We start from the raw sequence: 16,988 nt of genomic DNA, 5'->3' as shown, positions 1-16,988 counted from the left end.
CACTGTTTCAAAGAGTGTAACTGCAGGAAGAATCAAATAGGTAAGAAGAGACAAAACAAAGCTGGGAATGTCTTAATAAATAGAAAAAACTTCAGTGTGCACTCTCCATCCTGTGATCTCTGTTCTGACTTCCTTTTAAAAAAGAATGTATACATTTTATCCATATGTGATGGAACTATTTATTTAAGAGGGTAGCAGAGTGTGAACAATGGGAGTGGAAATGATTGAGCAGTAACAGGATAAACATTTACCATACAGAGATCTTACTTCCAAATAGGCTGTGTGCTTTCTGTAAAAAAAAAAAAAAAATAAAAGAAGATTTCACACAATCACAGAATTGTTAGGAAGGCATCTCTGGATATCATCTAGTCTAACCCCTGCCAAGGCAGGGCCACCTAGAGCAGGTGACAGGGGAACATGACCAGGTGGGATTTGAATGTCTCCAGAGAGGAACTCCATGTCCCTGGGCAACCTGTTCCAGTGCTCTGCCATCCTCAATGTAAAGGAGTGTGTCCTCACGCTGAGGTAAAATTCCTTGCATGTTTAGTTTATGGTCACTTCTCTTTGTCCTTTCACTGTGAACCACTGAAAAGAGTCTGGCACCATCCTCTTGGCACCTGCCTTTGATATTTATAAGCATTGATGAGATCCCCTCTCAGTCTTCTCCAGACCCCAAATATGGGTCCCAAAAAAGGCCCGGGTCCCAAAAAAGACCCAGCTCCCACGGTCTCTCCTCATAAGAGCGATGCTCCAGACCCCAAATCTCTTTGTGGCCCTCCTCTGGATGTGCTCCAGAATCTCCTTGCCTCTCTTGTGCTCTGGAGCCCAGAGCTGGACACAGCACTCCAGATGTGCCTCACCAGGGCAAGTAAAGGAGAAGGATCACCTCCCTTGACGTGCTGGCCACATTCTTCCTGATGCACCCCAGGATACCATCAGCCCTCCTGGCCACACGGGCACTGCTGGCTCATTTCAAGTGAGAGATATATGTGAGAGCTTTCTTTAAATGATGCTGCTTCATTGATGGTTTTTCTTGTCTCAAGTGTTAAACATGTGGCTTGAAATCACTTGAAACTTAGGATGTTTCAGAGAGTAAAAACCAGTCTTCCTTGTTTCCTTCTGCATGATGGTAGAGTGTGGGACTTTGAGGTTACTGAGTTTTGGGGAGTGATTGTGGGAAGGGAACATGTCATGTGTTGCTTTGTTTGGTTAAAATGATGGCTCAGGCATTTTACCTCCAATTCCTCAAGGGATGAGCTCCCACAGCTGCGTACATCCCTACATAAGCTCTGGGCAAAATTGTTGGTATTGCAAGTGTCGCAATTTCTCAAATCATGGGACAAGTACTCAGTTTTGGTTGCTTTTCTGATATTTGAAATTACAGAGGCAGCTGCTGCCCTGTTTTTCTGTTTTTTGTCTTAAAACCCCCCAGTTTACCTACATGCAGGCTGGAACATGCCATGTGGTGTCCCTGCTGGTATTCTTCCTCGCTGTGAGAAAAGATGGTTTGTTCTCCAGCTGTCTCCTGCGTCCCTCACAACAAGAGCACTCAGCTTCCATCCTATACCTTGGAGCAGGATGTGGCTGAGGCCAAAACCACCAAGGGTGATTTTGCAGCTTGGAATTTCCCCGTGGCTGTCATGTCCATCTTCTAAGTATAGCAGCAGAAAAACATTCAGTTCAGCAATTGCTTTTGTTAAGAGCTGATTTTAAATGCTGAACACTGTCACTGTGAACTCAGCTTCATGTCATTGCAGTGATGTACCATGATTTTGTTGAGCACCAGGCCCATCTGAGCTCACAAAGCATTTGGACAAGGCTTTTAGAAACATGTTGTGATTTTTGAGGGTGTGCTGTGCGCTACTGGACTCTATGATCCTTGTGGGTCCCCTTCAACTCAGGAAGTTCTGTGATTCCATGATAACTGCTCACTTTGTTGGCTTTTGCTGAGAGGTTTTTTTGTGTCTCATGTATCTTCAGGAGACTAAAACACTCTGTGTAAGCTGCTGTACAGCTTTTTTCATGGCATATAAAATGGTTGTTAAACCTCAAGTGCCTCTGTTAGGATGAAGTTACATGTGAAGTTACAAGGCAGTATTTACATGACTTCAGCATGTGAATGAATGTGTTGGTAGCTTTATTCCAATAACAAATAAAGTCAAGACCTCTCAACTGTTAGCCGTAAACATAAAACCAGACTCTTTTATATAAGATTGCAGAGGTATCAGAATCAAATTCTTGCAGTTCAAAAGGGAAAGCATTTTAAACAATCTTAGAAGAAGCCTCTTTTTCAAGCCTCAGTTTAAGTATGCTTCTTAGAAAAAGAGATTATATAATACTTGGCCTCATTAGAAGTCTAGTTAAGCAATTTTAATTTAGCAGCCAAGTGAAAAAAAAAAAAGAGTGTGCTTTCTGTTGGCAAATTGTAGCACTCAGGTATGGTCAGTTCTGGCAGTTCTAGTCTAACACACCTTAAGAAATGCATTTAAACCTCTTTTTCTGCCACTTTTTTTTCTTTTTTTTTTCTTTTTTTTATTTTTTTGTCTGTACATCCTGCTATAGGTGGTAGCTGACATAGCAAAGCATGTAATCAGGTGTAGTCGAAATTGCTGCCAGGGTGAGGAACCATCATCTCTTAAAGCTAGAGCTATGAATTTTCATCTTGAGTTTTTCCTAAGCAGTGCTAAACATCTTCACAGCACTGCCAGCTCTGCTTCCAGCGACATTCATGGGACTTGATTTATCAATGGTAACAAGCATAAATCTGGCTGAGAGCCTGTGATCCCAGACAGCCTTTCCTGTACCACCCATTGCTTGGCCTTCTGACTCCAGCAGTTTCTTCTGCTCCCATGCTGGCCCCCAGTACTGCTGATGCTGCTGTCATGTGGCAGGGCCAATGACATTCGTTGGCCAGCCCTGGCGTAAAATAACCCTTGTTCTGCTTTCATTTGTGTAAGATTAATTTGTAAACATTTGTGTAAAATTATTTTCTTTTCCTGGTTTTTCTCATGATCCTATGGAAAGCTGAACCAGCTCAGCTAAAAGATGGCATGGGAAGAAGGGAATATGAGGAAGGAGTTGCTTAAACTGGCCCTGATACTACAAATTGAAAATCTAGGACTGGAGCTTCAGTGTATAAGTTTATAGCATGGTGGCTTAGCTGGCAAAGCCAATTTCCTTGTTCCTGCTCTGCTCCACCAGCATTCAGAGACTTGCCCTATCTCACTTGCCACCTGAGCTATTTTCCTGGAGTTAGTAATAACCTTGTTAATGTGCTTGTGGACTTTACAAAGCATGTAAAACATGCAATTGGTCTGCATTACTTTGAGTCCTTATGTGTGACTTCTTTGTCTTAAATGAGAATTTTCTAAGTATTGGTATTGAAGGGGAGAAGTACTAGAGCTCTCTGGATGTTATGTGTCCTCCTTCTACCTCCATTTATTTTACATATCAGTGATTTTACGTAAGAAGCTACTAAACAAATGCATGCTTTGTGTGCACTGAGGAGAGCAGCAGACTGGACCTCAGCTATAAGTTGTCCAAGCATTGCTGCATGGAGCCCTCTGGGAACTCATTTACCCTGCAATGCAAATTTGCAGTCTTTTGCCTGCAGCCTGTGCTTTGCTTGTACTACAGGACTAAATATTGACCTTCTTAATTTCCTCTCTTTGTCACACTTTATTTATGGCTCGGAAGCAGCACATGGAGGGTGGAGAAGCATGCATTTTTTCCTGCTTGTATTAGCCATTGGGTCTAGATCAAGAACTATGTGATCAATGTTTATTAAACATGATCAATTGCAGACAAGTAAGTTCACGTCACTTCCACTAACATTTTTCCATTTAAACTCTTAATTTTCCCTCTTGTGACCTCCAAATGGGAATTTATCACAATCTGCTAGCATTTGAACATTTCTAATGTTATAGACAGAGATTTGTGGGTGTCCGGGGCCTAGAGAATCTCAAGCCAGACTGGCAGATTGCAGATTTGTTAATGTAAGCTTTAGGGACTGTTTTTAAAAAAAGAACCCCTCATTTCAGTGAAAGCTGACTCTATTTTCAGGGTTACAGGCTGAAATGTGCCTGTACTGAGCTGTGTAACAAGCAGAGCATGTGGAAACTCCCATTGAATAAGCCAGAGCAAAGGACCAGCAAGATCTCTGGTCCAGTGCTGTGATTGTTTCTTAAGAACCTGAATCATATTATGCCTGGTGATTTGTTAAATTTGCATTCAAATTTGAGTTCAAAGCTGTAACTGTGGCCAGCCTAGAGTCACCTGGAGTTTTGCCTTTGACTTCAAAGGGTCACACTTTTTATCCAATTCTACAGTTGCTGAGTGATTTGAAGGAGCTCTTTTTCAGCTCCTCTGCAGAGACAGGTCTATTTGATGTACAGCTCTCCACCATGGGAGCAAAATCCTTTCTTGATGACGTTTCTGTGCTCCTCTCACTTATTCCTTCTCCTGAAGTTATAAATCTCTGTTTAGGGCACCGAAATCCTTCTCTGCAACAGCTGGTACTGATTTCAAGGATGCTTCAGGTAAAGAAAAAACATCAGCAGAGCAATATAATTCCTGTTGGCAGGCATCTTCCCCTAGATATTAAAAAAAGAGAAATGGATCTTTTCTCTCTGTCATGCTTGTTTTTTTAGAAGAAAAAGCATTCAAGAAATATTGCTTGAATCCCCAAAGCAGTGACCAGAGATACTTGCCATCATCTTCCATCCTGTCCCTGTAGGAAATGTAGGACAGGTAGGAGAACTGCAGAAAATGGTGGTGTGAAGGGATGCAAGACTTCCCTAGGGAGTGATAGGGTAGGTCCCTTTTCATGTGTTTTAAAAGTCACCTACAGTAACTCTTAGAAAAATGCTGTCCCACTGCAGTCCTCATGGCTCGAAATACCTAACTATGCAAATAGGCAGGATACTTAATAATTTTCCTTCTTCCTTCTCTCCCCAAAACTGTTACGGAGGCCCTGGCTGTTCTCTTAGCTCAAATAATGTTTGACAGTTCAGAAACAAGACAAAAGACAACCTTCTTTTTTTTTTTTTTTTCTTTTTTTTTTTTTTTTTTTTTAATCCAGATAATTTAATACAATAAAGAAGCAAAGACATCAAAGCAAGGAAACAGTATACATTGTACAAAGCATTGGGAATCTGTTCTCTTTTCAAAATTTTGACGTGTGCTATGTACTGTGGTTACAGCTATTAAGAAAATACAGACATCTTTCCACGCACTCCTCTTGCTATTTAAAACAATAACGTGAAATCTGTTTTGATGCTGCACAGAGACACACACAGAGCTTTATTGCTGGCTTTAGTGAAGGTGGGTACAATACGTTGGCCTTGTACTTCATTAGGGCAAGAGCGTGGCAGTTCATGAGAGGATTGAGAGACATGCATTAGATTTATGACACAGTGCAAGTTTTGTGTATGCAGACTGCTTTCTTGTTCCGTCTTCAGAGCTCTGCTTAACTTCTTTTGAAGCACGTTTCATTATCCTTTATGGCCTGGGAGGGTGTTTTCAGAGATTTTCCTGCCCTACACCATAAGGCTTAGGCAGGAATGTTATTGGGACGTAACATGGAAATGCAGGATCTGCTCTTATGATCTACTCTTACGATCTCTCATATTTCGAGGGCACCACGTAAGCCTGTGCCAGCATCATCTCTAATCAGTTCAGGAGTTCCTGAAACAGTTGGTAGAGGCGAGAAATGTTATAACAATTTTTCAGAAAAGTCTTTTTTATGGACCAGGTGATGTCCATAAGACCCCCCAAGATTCTATTTACCTTCAAGCAGTTGAATTATATACACACTTGAACACAAAGAATAACATAATTTAGTCCTCTTGGGAGGAGAGGATGAGCTGTAAATCGTGTCTTCTACTGGGATTCCAAATACAACTTCCTGGCTTGTTTATTTTATTTTAGACAGCTTATTTAGTTTATTTTAGAAGCTGAGACTGAGTTATCTCAGTAACCAATTTGATTATGCTTAATAGGCTCAGGTTGTTTTAATTATCATCCCCATAAGTGTTTTACAACTGTGGGGAGATGGTTCTAGAAGATAACTAAATATTGAATTTATGAGAAGGGCTGGGATACATGGTTTCAGATGGGGAGGGATGGGCTGTATTATTTAGCAGTTTATAAATTAATTATTTTGCCATATTATGTTGCCTGTCTGCAGGTTTAGGTGAAATTTTAAATGTGAAAATAACGTTTTCACACAAATTTAATAGGCAGGCTTGTTGCTTAGGTAGGAAGGTGAAACGACAAAACTGTTATTAAAAATGAAAAGGTATTTGTGAAAATTATGTGTGAAAACACCAGGTCAGGGCTCTCTTGAGATTCCCAAGTCCCTGGGTTCTCTCAGGATCATGAACTTTCTAGTTTAGTAGGGATAAGTAGTAGACAGGAAAATTTAATCGACAATTTTTAATACAGGAGAGAAGCTTTTCTTTCCTATCAGGTGTAAGCGTAGTTGTACTTTCTCCTGAACACATTCTGATTTCTGCTTTGGAAAGAAACATTCATCTCTTCTGAAGGCTTCTAATATGAACAGTAAAACTTTGTGGGTTTTTATCCCTTTGGTTATGAACCATGATGGGCTACACAAAGAAAGTAGACCATATTTGGTAAGGATCAGGCTTTGTTGCTAGCAAATTTTATTCATATAAATAATGTGTCTTATTGCTATAAAGTATTGGCTAAAGAGACAGGCTAGACATTGACTAAAGAGATAGGCATCCATCAACAACAAAACTGTGAACCAGACCAAGGGAATATAAGCGAAGGAATGGAGTTGTTTTCATCTTGAATCTTTAGATGGATTCCTGAGATTATTTAGTGCTCTTTTAGTTGCTTAAGTTCCCATTGAACTTGGATTTGTCTTGATCTAGTCCATTCCAGACATTGTTACTTAATCTTTTACATATCCTAAGATGTCACTTGGATTACTAACCAGACTTTTTTTATGCTGTCAGCCATAATTTCCCCTGGAATAACTGCCTTGCTGCATCCAGATAAACATCTTCGTATGACGAACATTTATTGTTGCCCAACATGGAGAAATTCCAGCTCCTACTCCAGTTGGGATGACAAGATTTTCAGACAGCGGTAATAGCTTCTAAGTAAACTTTTACATAAAGGATATAGACTCATATTAAAATCATATTTATAATCTGCAGATATTCCCTGTGGAAAGGGGATTTTAGGACTGATGCCTCTCTTTTGGTTGCTGAGCCCATAATATTAGACTGAAATACATTCAAGCTAAGTGCACAGCTGAAGGAGGACTCGGGGTAAATGTATGGGTCACAAGTTAAGAGCTGGAAAATATGCCAAAGTCTAACAATTAGAAAGGACATTTGCTATGCTGCTTTTTGGTATGAAGCTGGTAAAATGGCAAAGGAGGGAGTAACAGTAACTCGAGTTGCATAACTGGATACAACAGTTCCTCATTTGTCACATGAAAAATTAAATTAACATTTCAAAAAGGCATTTTATACTTTTCAGATGAGACTGGGATTCCAAATGTAATATATTATCTGTAAGTCAGAAGTTCAGTTTTCAGATGTATTATGCCATTTTTGAGCATATCTAGAGAAATAGGATTAATTTGAAATTTCCCTCTTTTTATTCGTTGCTGCTTTTGGTATAACTGTACTGCATTTTTTATTAATTTTGGAGAATGATGATCATAAAATAGGAATACCATATTCTGTGCATCTCTAATTTGTATCATGGGAATAGGATATACTTCATTATTACAATTGGCAGTAGCAACAGCAATTCTTATTCTTTTCATATGAATCAAGCTTTATTAGCATCAGGCCAATTATTATGGATTATGACAGAGTAAGACTCTTTAAGCATGTGGGTAATTGCAGGGGCACAAATAAGCAAAAAAGAAACTGCAGTATACGTTGGGTAGCCCTGTTTTTTAATCCAATCCTCTAAAGTTTCCAGCACATGTTAAACTTTGCTCATGTGAATGGTGCAGCTGCTTTATCTGAAGATAAAGAATAAGAGCTGAATTATCTATCTAGAACAAGAGCATGGCTTTAAGGGGGAGCTGCCAGCCTGTGGCATAGGAGGCACATGTGACCTGTGAAAAATCTCCACATATCTGAGAGCCCCCTGAAGAAGGTGGCTGAATATCTTCTGGTCAAGCATTAGCATGGGACAAACCTGCTTGCTGCAAGCACCATTTCCTCAGCACCAGCAGGGCTCCATTTCCAGATAGCTACTGCCTAAAAGGGGATGGATGAGTCCTCCTAGAAGGACATGATATGGAAGATCTTTCCCCAGGTCCTCATGTTGGAAGACGTTCAGAGACATGCCTCCATCCACTTCACTCAGTGGTATGTAAGGAGGGAGGTTTTTTTTCTTTCCAAAGGAGGGTTTTTTTTCTTTCAAAAACAGGGAAGAGCATGTCCAAGCCAGGATGGTACTGTGTATATTAGTACATTTCTTACAGCTTCTGGGCATTTACTTATTAGGTTAGAAATATTTTTTTTCCAGAAATCTGAAAATACTTATGAAAATGTTCTTGATATGCTGTACCTTTGATACTTAGCTGAATCAACAGGGCTTCAGTAGCTTCCAAGTCTAGCTTTGCTTTAAATGATGCTCACTGGACGAAGTATTTCTATTCCCTAATTCAGAACATTTCCTTTCCTGGACTCAAAAAAGGAACTCTCAGAAAACTAGAAGGTGCAGAAAGCTTGAGCATAAAACACGACGAATACCTTTGTGCAGCACATGGTCGTGTAAAGAAGAATCTCTTAAACGAGGTGACCCATCTTCACCTACCGAGATGCAGTTGTTGTGTCGCTCACTAGAGGGCATGTGGCCGTGCTTTATAATCCTGAAGATAAAGAAATTCTTATTAAATGGGGTGGGAGGAGTGGGGGAGAAAAAATATATGAACTAGATATTGCTCCACTGAAAGCAGAAAATGTTAAGAATTGCACTCACTTATTTCAATTACTCATTTGAGTACATTGTTTGGAAAATAAGTTTAGATTAGTCTTGCAGCATGCATATAATGGCTTTTCTTTACCAGGGAACGGAAGCAGAGGTATGTGCTGCAATTTACTCTGAATTCATTTTATACTATTATTTTTTCTTGCTATTTTTTCCTGCTGTTTCTCTGGGAGAAAAAATGTAGATACCATAATGATCCCTTCTTATGGAAGCTGCCAGAAAAAGCAACTCAGATATTTGCCATAAATATTTCAGAATATCTAGCATTTTTATTTGTAACCACTTAATCTTGTACACATGTTAAAGGAAATCAAGTTTTAAAAACAATTATTTTAGATTTAAGTTTTCTTTAGGCAATAGAAACTAGAGGACCTGGTTATTTTTAATATGCCCCTACCTTGGAGCTTTAAAATATAGAGGCATTTGGGTCAGTTGTTTTCATTTTCTGTATAAACAACCCCTAAATCTCCTGAATTTCCTAAGTATTTCCAGTTGTTTTCAGTTTTGGGTGTAAAAAAAGGCATAATCCAAATAAGTCTAGCAGAACCAGTTTCCCCCTCATTTTTCTGTTGTGTCTTGTGGTAAGCCTGAGTGCAAAGCTCTTTGTCCTTTACAAGTGTGGCGAGTTTGCATTTGCTGAAGTAAGAGGGCACAGTATGGATGCAGAATGAAATATGGCAGAGGACATTGCTTTGGGACCCTTGGGCCAAATTCTGGACTACTTCACTTGCTTTTGTTTTAGCTCAAACTCTTACTAGTGCAAACAGAACTTAGTTGAGCAGTGGCTTGTGTTTTGCCAACGCAGTTGCCTGTGTTTTGTTCCTCATCATCTCCTAAGACCGACCTAGATCTAGAAAGGAGCAAAGAAAGAAAAAAAAAAAAAAAGTCCAGGGATTCTATAGGTCTAGGCAGTGAAAAGCATTTTGGAGAGACTCTATTGTTTGCTGAGGTTTTTTGTTGCATCTCCCATCCATGTCTAAAGAGGCAGGTGTTGAAATGTTTGTGTGGTCCATGAGTGGCCACTGGAACCTGTCAGCTTCCCTCTGAAATGCAGTTCAGTTGAAACACAGCTGTTAATTTTTTCTCCCTGACCCATGTCACTATCATGGCACTTCTCTGTTTTTTTTGTGTGCGCTGGGTACTAGTGTCTGGTTAGCATCCAGCCCCACCTAAGTTTCCAAAGCTCTTTAATTTGCCTTCCACCCCTGATGTATGCACTGTTATTTTTCTGAGCTCACTCCTCTGCTCAGCCACTGCGTCACCCCAGATCTGCCTTCGCACAGCTCACATGGCTTTTGTCTCCTGCACTGTTAATGTAACCTTTGTGAAGGAATAGCTCTGGATTTCATGGGGGAAAACCATAGTGCATCTGAGCAGAGAATGTTAATAGCAGAAGGGAGATAAAAAGCTAAAAATTAGAATACATTACCCTCCTTTATCATTTCTCAAAGTTCTCTATTTCAGCAGTGCCTTTCTGCCTTTCAGCAGAAAGGTGATGGATGCCTGAAAGATGCCATGGCTGAGTCAGAGGAGAGTAGATCACACTGTGGCTTTAATTGTAGCTTAAAAAGATGGAAAGCACAAACATATGAAAACCAAATATCAGTGGCTATATACTCCTCTCATACCCTTCATTTTGAATGGCCTCCTGTTTGGGCCACAACCTGTGGTGACCCCTGGACTGCAGGCTGGTGGATTTGAAACAGCGAGGTAAGGGTCACACTGGTGCTGCTAAGCAACCGAGGTGGGGCAGCTGTTGGGGCAAACCACAAAGCCTTTTGGCTAGCAGGGCAGGTCCACCTGCTTTCTGCAGCAGCCAACAGCAGCCAGCCTGCTCACAAATAGCTCTTGTTGGTTAATGAGACATTGCCCTGTGCTCACTTTATCACATCTGCCACCTGGAGAAGGGATATGAAGCTGGCAGGTGGCTTGGCAACAGCAATGTCAAATAAAAATCTGCTCTGGGAGATGGGACAGTGGTGGCAGAGCCTCTGCAGAGCATATTTGTCTTGTAAGAAAAGTCTCTGGGTATATTCTCCATCTCATCTGCATTAAGACAGAAAACAGCTGGGGTTAAGCTGAGGCACTTCAAAACTGTATGCAAAATCAGTTAGTTGCACTAATGAAGGGCTGGTACCAACCATCTCCTGACATTACCTTACATTCTCACTCTGAGAACACAGCAAACCTGATGCTGTTCAGCCATAATTAAGAAAAAAAGAGTAAACAAAAGCAGTCTCTCTGTTGAAGAAAATTAATTTGATGTATCAAAGTAGCAACAAAACTTTTTTTTTTTCCCTATATTGTTTCCCTTACTAAAGAACCCATTCTACATCTGCCATGAAGATTTGGATGGTGGGTTAAGATCACACTGAAAGTCAGGGTGGCCTACATCAGAAAAGTTGCATTTCACAGAACATTTGCTATTGATATGTTGGGAAAGTGTCAGACTTGTGGGAGGACTGGAGAGTATTTGCATGATACATTAATAAGAAACAGTTTAGTATGCTAGATTACTAAAGCATGGTTAATTTTGAAGCCAAAGCCCACACATTCTTAACTTTGTTTCCCAGCTGAAGAGCCAGTGTGCTCTCATGTATTGTACAGAAACTGGAGTGTTTTTCTTTGAAAGCAAACTCAGTGTTTAGAAAATCCAAAACTGAGCTAACAGCTCAGCATATAGGCATCACACAGGATGTTATTTTAAGCTGTAATGGAGAAATGTCAGTACAGTCAGTATCTGTGTTTGCAGCATGCGTGTTTTGAAAAAGCAGGTTACATACGTTCTTGCTTTACAAGTCTTGTGAAACTGAGATAGTTTCATTTGTCTTGGGAGGTTCAGTATCTGACAGGCTGATGGGAGGTCTGCTCAACAGTTCCTACAGGAACTGTGCCAGTTTTGATGGGGAACTGCTTTTTGAGACTGCATTTATCCTCCCAGGAACATTTTGAAACAAAATTTTCTGAACTTCTGAATTTAACTGACTTTAACCAAGTTTGCTGTACCACATCCCCAGCTACTGTACTTGTCTTCTGCAAGCATTACTCATCTTTCCCACCTTGAGAAAAGCACTGGGCCTATAGGAATATATGTTTTCTAGAGCTATTTTTAAATATGGTATTGAAAATATGGTCCTATTTCCTGTGATCATATGAAGAATTAGAACTAGAGTAGGTTAAATTTCTTCTCATTTTAATCAATGCAATCAAAAAATAATACAACCTCGAAGTCAAAACTGGGGTGGCATTGTTGCTGGAGAATGAAAAAGCTATCAAAAGCTACTGTGATTAGCTGGTCACTTGTAAATTTAGTGTTTAGGAGCAGAGAGGTAACAATGTCAAAGTCAGAGAGATGTTTCATGTGAGTAAGTTTTAATCATCTTGATTGATTTTTTATTATTATTTTTTGGGAGGGATTTTTCTCTCTGATAATGAAAGCATGGTAACAGTGGCTTTCATTGGAGCAGCAGAGCTCCATCACCCAGATGCTTCATGCTGAGATTGTGCCTTACAGTTAATGTCACTGTTGCTCTTAAGTTTGGTAATGGTGTCCCCTCAAAAGTGCCTTACATTCTCGCTCCTTTGGTTTGTTAGACTTTTTACATCCCTGTCTGAAAAATACCTAACTTTGGGAATAACCATCTGGACTGCTTTGATGGTTTCTTGCTGACCATGTGGGTTGTGTGGTAGCAAATAAAAAAAATCAAGTCTCTTAGCCATTAAATAATAAATAGTACCATGCAATTTGGAAGGGTGTTTTTTCCACAGAGAAACTCCCAGCTCCTGCCCCAGAGATACTGAGTTGATGATCATCTGTAAACTGGTGGGGACAGAGATAAAAAAAAACCCAACATAATAGAACCATGTGAATGTTAAATGTTAATGTTAAAAAAAAATAATAAAGCAGGTACATCAGTAAACCTAAATTATTTTTTCTTTGATCATGCACAGAATCCCTGTGAAGAACCTTCTCTTATTCAGTTTTAGATAAAGTGGTTTTATCACAATAGTGTTCTTCTGATGTATGGAGGCATGGATATAAAAGAATTTTTCAGTAAACATATACAGAATTAAAGTATTTCTGTCAGAATTGATGCTTTGCTTTAATAAGAACTATAAGTAGAAGTTAGCACTTTATTTTTTTTTTATTCATCATTCCCCTTGTTTCAATGTTGCAGGCTACTTACTGTTGTTTTGTGAAAAATTCCTAACCAAGGAAGACTAAGATTTAGCATGTATCAGTACCATATTGTTTTTCATTTGGTTTATAAAATTGGGAAGATTGCATAGCCTAGACATAGAGTATGGGGTAGAAGTGAGATATTCTTTCTCACTAGCAATCAGAGCCAAGTCTAGGCAGATATATAATAGTAAAAAATTGGAGATTTGGAAAATATAAGTTAAATGTCCAAAGTTGACCAGCTGGTGAAGAAAACCAGAGTCAATGTATTCAGCTGCAGGTCTGAAACCTTGGGGACACCACCTGCAGTGCTGTGTCCATCTCTAGGGTCCCCACCACAGGAAGGACATAGACCTGTTGGAGTGAGTCCAAAGGAGAGGCCACAAAGTTGATTGGAGGGATGGAGCACTTCTCTATGAGGAAAGGATGAGAGAATTGGGATTGCTCAGCCCAAACCAGTCTGTGATTCTGCAATTCTATTTAAACTCTTCTCACCCCCTCATAAGTCATACCTAGATTATTGCCTGGTTTACTTTTTATGTTGACTCTCTTAGTATTTACTCAGTTTCTTAGATTTTTCTCTCTTCCTAAGAATTTGAATTCCACTGTTTTAATAATTCATTTTCTCTCAACTGATACTTTATGCAAAATTGAGATGGCTACTAGCACCTTTAGTTACAGTCAATCATTTCATGGGGATTCCAAAGCTATTATTATTGAACTGGGTAATATGAGTGATTTTAGTACCTTTTGTGTGAGGACACAAGTATATTTTTGACTATGAACTAATGCTTCAAACCTCTAGGGAAGAATAAAGGATCAAGTCTGGGCTGAAAGAATCAGAAACTTGAAATGAGAATCATTCTAAAACCTAACATTTCCATGTTTCCATTAATTCATTATGTTGTGCTCTGAAAAAAAAAAAGCAAAGTCAAATTCAAAGACCAAAGTCCACATAGCTTTCTACACACAAACTAGCATTTCATCTAGATTATACATGTAAATAAAGTTGCAACTTGCTCCTAAGACATAAAAAGCAAAGGTCAAATGATGGAAATAAAGGGAAAAACATGTAAGTCTGTTTGTTCTGCATTTCTTGGCAGCTAATATACTCAGCATTCTGGTACTTGTTATGTAGAAAAATAGAGCTGCCTATTGTGGATAACAGCAAATAAGGCAAAGGACCAGTTTTGTTCCTCGTGTAACTCCATCAGTGTCAATGCACTTAAACCAGGAATTCATTTAGCAGAGGTCTCTGAGTCACCCGCTGAGGTTCAAGTGCTAACTTCTTCTAAGACCCAGAGAAATTATGCTGAGCAAGGCTGGCAAAAGGGTTCAATTAACCCTTTCAGCTGGAAAACTCTGGGACAGAGCAGGCTCTGGAGCACAGTGATAGAAGGAGCTGAGCCTTGGAAGGAAGCTAAGGCTGAGGTTTACATAGTCATTGTCTTTGAATTACCAAAGGCCGGAGTGAAGCTGGGTTACCAAATGCCAGAATGGGAGTAAATTTAGATGCTTCCAGGATTATTTGTCCTTTAGGCAGTGAAGCAAGCTCCCTTCTCACTAGCAAACTGGGCTGCACACCAAAGAGGAGAGCCTCCCTTTTCATCCTCTTTTCACCTTTATTTGTCATTTTCCTACACTGGGAGTAAAATGGGGAAATACCTACAGCCAGGGAGCTGTGCATAAATATACACTGGCAAGAGGAAAACTGCAGCATGTTGTTCTGACCTGTAACCATTGAGCTTCACAGTTGCTCTCCATCACCTCTGCATTAAGCCAGGAATGAACCCTGCATAGTTCACTAAATGACTATCCTAATTTTACCTTCTTCAAAGATATTAGGGAGAAAAATCTACCATAATCCTGCATTTTGCTCCTACTTTATTTAGCAGCTATGTAGACAATATCTTTAAAACAATATGGACTGAACTCCTTATTTTTTTGCTGTCCACTTTCAGTGACAGATCAAAGAAATTGGTATCTTTGTTGCTACCTTGAGGTTCTTTTTTCTCTGCTATGCAAGCAGAAAAATCAAATAGAGTTGTATTAACCTGTTAGTAGAACAGATTTTCAGTCTGGTTAATGAACTAACCATTCAGCATAAATTCTTATATTGTGGAAAAGGAATTTTTACCCTGTCATATTATCTCCTGATTCAAAAGCAATATGCTTGTGGTACAAAAACTGGGGTGGGGAGGGGGAGGTGGAGTGGGAGGGGGGTATAAAGAGGTTTATTTAAAAATATTTATCTCCTTATTTTTAGGTATTTTTTAAAATAAAGACAGGGCAAAAATTGAATAGTCATACAGAGAAGAAAGCAACCTCAATTATTTACAAAGCAGAGGGTCTGCTGTTACCTGAGAGTGGGATTATTACAGCCTCTAGATACACCATCCTAGCTCCAAACCCATATATAAGGTAGGTTTGAAAGCCAAAGCATATGAATGAAGATATTTTTACATTTGGTCTTTTATACAGTCTTCAGCTGTGACTGCTGAAGACAACATGAAATCTGTTTATCAGACAACATGAAATAAATGTAATAAACCACAATCAGTTTTTTCAGTCCTTATTACAGCTAAGGTTGCACAACGGTTTCCATTCTAACCCTTTTTAAATTCATAATTTTCTACTGCTTTCATTTCAGAGGAGGGAGTTTTCCTTACAGTTATTTTTCTTTGGAAAATTTGAGTAACTTGGCTCAATATTGCTAAAAATATTTCAAAGAGAATGGGTGTATGTAGGTTTGCTAATTATAGATATTTTTCTTGTTTTAATAACTCTTCAACATATGCAGTTGGGGCGGGAGAGAGGCTGAAATTTCAGCTATTTCCATATCAAGCCAGCCGCCTTTCTGAGCTACTGCGGATTCATGTTTTGGTTTGTGAGTTGTGATCCTCTGGAAAACCACGTGCTGAGTATTCCCAGTGTAGCTCACATACATCCTCCCCACGGCTCTTGGTGCCGGGGAAAGCTCTGGTGGGGCCAGCAGCATTCCTGCTCACACGGGAAATGCTGCCTGGTCATTGCTGCTCCTCTTGCTCTGCACATGTGGCTGGCCCCCATCAGCTCCTGTCAGGAAGACTGGGGGGTTTAGCTTGTAGTCTCCCAGGGGTGGGACCTGCCCCTTCATTGTGTTTGGCTGAAACTTTCCTTTTGGAAAGAACCTCTTTGTCTGATCAGTGCTAAAATACATGTGGCTTTGGGAGTGTGGTCAGGTGGCATTTAGTTCACTGACATGGTGAAGGTGTTTTGGAGAAAATAAGGAAATGGCTTGAATTAATTAAGATGACCTATTATTGCATTGGCTTTTGAAGCAATGTTTATCAATGGTTATTAATTTTGATGGCTGGGAGTGTTTTGTCATCCTTCCAAGAAGTTGGTTATTCCTGCTCCAAAGGGTTAATTGTTGTCAGAGAGGCTGATTGAAATCCTGGACAGTGAGCAACCAAGCTAGTCTAGTCACAGCACACTGTGTTGTGAATTAACTCTGACACCATCCTGGACTGTTTTAATCAGGAAAAGGAGTTATTTATGAGGAATAACTGTAACATTCAGTACTCATCTTTTTCAAAAAATATCAGCGGGAGAAAAAATATAAATAAGGGTTTCAAAACAGTTTTATTGCATCATTTGCCTTCCTGCTCACGAGGCGCATGGTGTTAGGAATTAGACCCAAAAATACAGAAATCAAAGGACGTGATATTTCTCCTCCTGTTTCCGTGCTCGGGGTTGCACGCTGTGAGCCTGCCTCTCTCCAGGCTGCGGTTGTGCCTTCTGCTCGGGCTGCAGCTGGAGCCTCCCGTCGCGACTCAGC

The sequence above is a fragment of the Vidua macroura genome, chromosome 4 (assembly GCF_024509145.1).
Source record: "Vidua macroura isolate BioBank_ID:100142 chromosome 4, ASM2450914v1, whole genome shotgun sequence".
Taxonomy (NCBI): Eukaryota; Metazoa; Chordata; class Aves; order Passeriformes; family Viduidae; genus Vidua; species Vidua macroura.
The sequence above is the reverse complement of the archived record's forward strand: the minus strand, read 5'-3'. Positions refer to the sequence as shown.